The sequence below is a fragment of the Nematolebias whitei genome, chromosome 10 (genome assembly GCF_014905685.2).
Source record: "Nematolebias whitei isolate Nwh7 chromosome 10, NemWhi1, whole genome shotgun sequence".
NCBI lineage: Eukaryota > Metazoa > Chordata > Actinopteri > Cyprinodontiformes > Rivulidae > Nematolebias > Nematolebias whitei.
This window is the reverse complement of record NC_056507.1, coordinates 3103898-3110632: the sequence shown is the minus strand read 5'-3', so window position 1 is coordinate 3110632 and position 6735 is coordinate 3103898. Positions and strand designations below refer to the sequence as shown.

At 45.6% G+C, this 6735-nt stretch overlaps 1 protein-coding gene across 1 annotated transcript in view; it reads left to right on the top strand.

Annotated features, from left to right (window-relative positions):
• Positions 1-4816: 4816 nt before the first annotated feature.
• Positions 4817-6735, top strand: part of syt12 (synaptotagmin XII) — a 17199-nt gene continuing 15280 nt past the window's right edge. The window contains exons 1-2 of the mRNA XM_037682520.1: positions 4817-4848; positions 5142-5307. The gene's annotated coding sequence lies outside the window, so the exon portion shown is untranslated. The remainder of the gene's footprint in view (positions 4849-5141; positions 5308-6735) is intronic.

The following is a 6735-nucleotide window of genomic DNA, read 5'->3' as shown; positions in this document are numbered from 1 at the left end:
ATATAAATTTTGGCCCATTTCGCCCATTTTTCGCCCATTTTTTGGTCCCACAGACCAAAAACATGCATGTTAGACTGACTGGTGACTCTAAACTGTCTCTAGATGAGAGAGAGAGTGAATGATTGCTTGTCTCATTTGTCTCTGTGTGTCCCTGTGATGGACTAGAGACCTGTCCAGGGTGTCCCTGTGATGGACTAGAGACCTGTCCAGGTGCCTCTCGCACAGTGACTGCTGGATATGGACACCAGTGACCTCTGCGACCTGAAAAAGAAGAAGCGGATAAAGATACTGGATGGATGATCAATGAATCTATAATCTGACTTTTCATAACTTTGATTTCGGTCCTGATGCAGAGTTCACGTTTTATCGTGACTTTAGCGCACAAGCCCAGGTTTACGTGGAAACGTGGACAAACGTTGCTCGTGTTCAGGTTTTTTTTTACAACGTCGCCCATTTATTGAACGTCGCAGAATCTGAGATGCGTCCACCGCTGGCCGTCAGTGCAGAAGGAGCTGTTTGACTTGGTTTACGTTGTGTGCACGATAATCAGGTCTGTTCTCCGGAGTCCTGCGTTCCTCAACTCATTAACATTCTTTCATAATCAACTCAGAATCAAATCCGGTCCATGCTGAGATGCATCATCACAGATTATAACCTCCACCCTTGATGGCCACACGGCTCGCTGGTCACAACTGCCTGAATTTCAGAGATTTTGTAACAAAAAGGTCACCAGTTTTTGTATTTACCGTACATTTCGCTGTATAAGTCGCATGGTTTTTTTTCATAAATTAGCGTTCCTGCGACTTAAACAGCGGTGTGACGTGTACGGCAGCAAGTACGGTATTTATTTAGAGTTGCCAACAATCGCAGACCAAAGAGATTAAACATCAAAAGTTGTTTAAAGTTCAAGAACCTGCAGCTTTACAAACTTTATATTTCACCTCATTAGAAGTTACAGTAACAACATAAAACCAGTCGAACTGGGACAGAACGCCCCGACTGCTGGTCTACGTGCAATTAATGTTTTTTTTTTTTGTCCATAAACGGACTAGTGTCACTTGGGTCGGAGCTGGGCGGGACGTTTCAGGGACTGCAGGAGTCATTTTATGTGTTTTTGTTAAGTTGTTGCTGAACGGTTTCGTGTTACAGATGAATTTTTGCACAAAGTGTCGGAGACCTGGTGTCTCTGCTGAGACACTGGACAGGAGAGGACAGAACCAGGATCTGGATCTGTTTGTTTGGACCTGGTGTCACCTTTAGAGTCGCTCTGCTTCGTTTGGCAAGTTGAAGCTGGATGCTCGGAACAAACCGGCTGCTGAGGCTTGTTTCTTGTCCTCGTTTTTTTTATGTTTGTTTTTTAATCCGGCCAATCGCGTTGCAAACCCTCCACGTGTGCCCCGCCCCCTGCCCGCCTGTCAGCCCTCACACGTCTTCTACTTTAATTAAACGAGCTGCGTGTTATTGATCGAACCTTCCAGCCTGCAGCCGGTCCGATCAATGCCTTCTGTTGAACAAACGCCACAGATAACAACTGGAAACGTAACGTTGTGTTTCTGCTTCATCTGCTTCGGTGAAGCTCGTCGTCCCACAAACTCGAAGACGGCAGCAGATCTGGGATCAGTATGTTCCACCGCAGACGGACAGCAGAAACTTACCGGCCCGTGGAACAAAACTGTGGCTGCTAAAGCAACAATTTAACCTTTATATAGTGAAAATATAATCTCTTTTAATCCACACACTATTTTTGTTGAATACAGCACACCTCTGTTTCAGTTTAATAATCATTTCTGCATCGTCCACCCGGCATGTTGGTGAGTCCTGCTCAAAGGTTCCACCAGAGAAGATCTCAGTATTCAGATTTATGAACATGCAGAACCATGTACAGTATTTTTACTGCGTTTGTGAATTTGACTGCTTAGGAGAAGAACCACTTTGGCTGACGGAGGACTGTTGAGCGTGACCCAACCGTTCAGTTCGATTGTCTTTGTCGTCTCTCTGCCACTGAATCTGAAGAACGGAAGCGAACGCTTTCTGTCAACGAGAGCAGTCCGTCCCCGACTGTAACAGAACAATAAATATATGTTTTTATAGAAGCACCTTTTGCTCTTGTGTTATTTTGGAAAGACATCTTTGACTCGGGGCTTAATTTGAGCCGGATCCTGTCGGGACAAAATCTGGGAACTCTTATTTTGACAGGGTGCGTTCCGGTAACTGCTCGTATCCGGTAACTCTCAGGCTTACTAATAATAAAGTTATGAACAAATATGACTGCCTTGAATGAATAAAACTTATATTGGACTGAAAATAATTCCATAAACACTCATTTTAAACACAACAGCCACATACGAGCTGCCTCTTCAAGTAAGCGTTTCTGCTTCTACCCTTAAAAACAATCTCTGCCCCTAAAATGGTAAATGGACTGTACTTGGATAGCACCTTTCTAAATTATCACGGTAGTCGAAGCGCTTTACGCTACAAGCTGTGCCCTTATTTACCCATTCATTCATTCATTCACTCTTAACTATAGGATTTATCAAAAAGGAAAGTCTTCAAACTGGATAATGTGTCAGCCTCACGGACAGAAACTGGAAGTTGGTTCCACAAGAGAGGAGCCTGAGAACTGGAAGATCTTCCTCCCATTTTGCTCTAGGAACCTCAAGTAAACCTGCAGTTTGAGAGCAAAGTGCTCTGTTAAGAAAATATGGAACCATAAAATCTGTAATATAAGCTGGAGCTAGGTTGTTGAGGGCTTTGTAGATTAGAAGTAAGATTTTGAATTCAACTCTAGATTTGACAGTAAAGTTGCATTCGGGCCTAAAAATCCGACCCGGCCTGAAGCCACTTTTTCTGAACCCAACCGGATCCGATCAAATTAATTACAGGCCCGACATAGTTTTTATTAAGCTTTTACTGCTTTTGTAAGCAAATCAATTTAACATTTTTAAAATGTATTTCAAAGACAGGAAGATCTAAGATTTCTTGTTTCACCAAATGGATGTTAACATACAAAACTAATAGCCTCAAAAATCATCTCTGAAGATCGGCTATTCTACAGATGATCACAAATATTCTTAGAGCTAAATGATTTGGAAAAATCCAGAACACGGTTATTTTAAATGAACGCGCTGCTCGCGTCAGCTACTTCGCCGCAGATGACAGCAGGTGTGGACGCGGCCAGTGATCAGCTGATTCATCCATCCATCATCTTTACACGCTTCTTCATTTTCGAGTAGCGGGGGTCGTAGGTGCCCATGTCCAGCCATTACTTTACAAAAGGTGGGGGGCACCCTAGACAGGTCTCAAGTCCATTTCAACCAGTGGGTCAACGGACGCGTGCAGCCGGTGACAGGTGTCCATCTGAGCTTAATGCGACTTTTTAACCTCTTTAAACCGGCCGGTCGGACCTGCCTCCTCAACAAGTAGATAAACACAATTTTATATTGTGCATTCTTATTTAGTTTATTTGTGCTGTATGCTTCATAAAACCGCATCAAAGCCCGAGACCGGCCCGGCCCGCACATCAATCACATAACGGCCCGAATCCGGTTTTGGTTTTGGGTTAGAAGCGACGCTCTCGAGAGCTGGTGGTTCAAGGGTTTGGGAGATCTCTCAGATGTTATGACTCACCTCTGAAGAAAACAGATTCTGGCTCAAAAACACACACACGGGTGTCTCTCAAGGAAAAGTTGTTTTCTGAAAAACAGAAAAGTTTGTTAAACACATTCTAATATTTCATATGAATTCATTATAATGATTGAAAACGATAATCATCATTATTCATGTTTACACCTGTCATAGTCAAATAAAATAAACATGATTAATGATTTAAAAAAGACGTTCAATCTGATTGATGATTTTGTTTTTCTTAAAAGCAATAAAGAAAAGAGTAAACATTAGTCCAAGGACAGTGAAAACATGAAAATATCAGACCTTGTTCAAGTTTAGAGCAACTTTAAAAAACACGGCTCATGGTGCGTGGAAGACAACCTAAAGGTCAGAGGTCATAGTCAGGGGATCTTCATGCTGCACTGGGAGAAGTTTGAATGACGATGCTGTTGTTGTGACCTGCAGTTTCACTCTTCCACCACCAGGTGGCGCCATTCAAAAGGGAATAAATTGCTGCTCAAGCTTTGGACCGCCCACTTGTTTACTTTGACTTCATCATGTTTACTAATGCATTAATTGTGTGAAAAGGGATGACTCGTATGTAAAAATGTGCTTTTTGAGTTCAGAAGCACTGGTATCTAATTTGATGCAATCATATATAGTTGGTAAATAGATTCGATTGTTTTTCTTTTAATTAAAATAAAAATGTATCGTGTCTAAACTGAAATCATCCACGTGTCTAATGTCATATTCCGCATCATCATCATCTATCCGGACTCATTCCCTGCTGCCGGGGGTCACTGATGGATCAATAATCAAGCAGGATGTGGTCACATGGTCCCACTGGGGGCTCTTTATCAAGTAAAGAAAATGACATGAAGTTGCCTTTGAAGCTCAGCTCAGTCCACCAAGATTCAAATCAAGGCCAGATTAAATAATTATCTGTTTGTTGTAATCTGACACTTGTCTGCGCAAAACTGAAAATTAATCCAAAGCAGAGACGGTTTGTGTTTTCTGATCAAATCATGAAACAGGAGAATATTCTGCAGATGGAGGGATGGAGACACGTTTAGTCATCTGATGTGTGAGTGTGTGTCCTCCATCAGCAGCTTCACACCGAACCGTCCCCAGCACCGAGGAGGAGGAGGAGGAGGAGGAGAAGCAGCACCGAGGAGGAGGAGCTCAGGGATGCTGAGGGGAGAGACCCGACAAGTTTCAGGATGTCTCTGTCCCAGTCTCACGGTGAGAGTCTCACCCCATGATCGCATTGCGTAACCACCGTGTGCGCGCGTGTTTACGTGCAGTAGAGGGAGGGGGGTGTGAGCAGGAGGTTCCGAGCGGTCCTGAGGTTCGGGTTGCACTGCAGGAGGGGGGGGGCTTTGGTTTCTGCTGCAGCAGAGACGCTTCAGTCTGCAGGAGCAAACCTGAGCTGAGGAGGAACCCTCGCTGCACAGCACCTCCTCTTCCTCCCTGATACAACAGGAGCATGCTGTTCATCTACCCTCCTCCTCATCTTCCTCCTCCATCTCTCCTAGTACCCCCATCCTCCTCCTCCAGGAGCAGATAAACCGGACCGCCGCCGGAGTCAGCGGATGTAGAGAGGCGCCTGAAGACCGGAGAGAGCGGTAGAGTTGCTCTCCTCCTCCTCCTCCTCCTCCTCCTCCTCCTCTTCCTTCCTACTGCAGCAGAAGAAAACTCCTGGTAAGCTCTCCCACACCGTCAATCTCTGCTCTCCTTTCTGACACACACACCTCCTGCTCTGTTTGTTGACACTGATGGGCTTCATTAGTAAGGGCCCTGTACACCTCCATGTGGCTCAGTTGGAGCAGGTTGGTGTGTGTGTGTGTGTGGGGGGGGGGGGGGTCTGATGCTCACAGCAGCCTTCAGGGGCAACAGGGGGGTGCAGGACAACAGATGCATCCTGATGCTGATCCAGCTGAAGGAGCTGAGTGTGGAGACGGGAGGGGGAGAAGTTTTGCTCGACTCTTCAGTTTTTCCTTTGACCGCCCAAAGTGAGAGCATCCCCCGAGTGAACGTGTCGGATCAGAGCGCACGGAGTCTCTGAGGGTCCTCGGGGTCCTTGAAGCAGTTTTCATTAGTTTTCTCTTTTTTACTGCGAAGAGCAGATGAAGGACCATCAACAGGAGGCTGCTCGTCACACAGGTCCCACACCTTCTGCTGCCAAAACAGCTTGAACTTCTGAGACCGATGATGACGTCACCACTGGACTAAACTGCTGACAGATCAAACACTATGCAAACTGCAGTAACTGGGGGGGTCAAAAGTGGATTTATAGTAAAACTTGTTGTCCCGTCGGTGTGTCGGAGCAGAGCTCAGACCTGAGACCTCCCACTCCTTCAAAGTGTGAGATACACAGCTGATGTGCGTCTAGCTGGACACCCCCTGTTGGATGACGTTAAGAGTCTGTCTCAGTGTGAGAGAGTCGTGCTGCTCCATCCTCCTGAGCTGCTCATCATCTCATGTAACATCTAACACATGCACACTCGTCCTCCTGTGCCTGAACTCTTCAGAAGAGAACCGTCATGGCAGCAGGACCCTGGAAGATGAGCAGCTCAGAGAAACGCCCGCCGGCGTCATCAGAAGGGTTTTGGGGCCTTTAGCCTTCAAGTCTCTCGTGATGGGTTGTTGTCCGGAGAACCCGTGTGGTGAGAGAAGTTTGCTGCAGCTCCCATTGCTGAGATCATCACATCATGACATCACAGTGATGTTCGCTGGAAGGGTTGTGATCGATTAATATCTTACCTGTTGTGCATAACTAGCTCAGATGGAGAAATAGTTTCATCCATCTATTCTGTGATCCGTCACATTTAACGAAGTGAACGGTCCAGAACGTCCCTGAACATTTGGTCGTTCATTCAACCTTTACTTCTCCAGGTTAGTCTCACTGAGCCTCGGGGACTCATTTACAACAGTGGATAAAACGATATGAAATGAAAATGGTTGGAAGTTGATCAGTTCAGACTCTAAAGAGATGAGGAAACAATCTTTGTCTTTAAATTTGTTTTCTCTTTGCAACGAAGCTCCGTCAGAAAACAGACAGAAAGAGTCGGCCCCGAGGGAGCGGAGGAGGTGTCACACTCCTCCGTATTCATAAACTCTGATGACGTC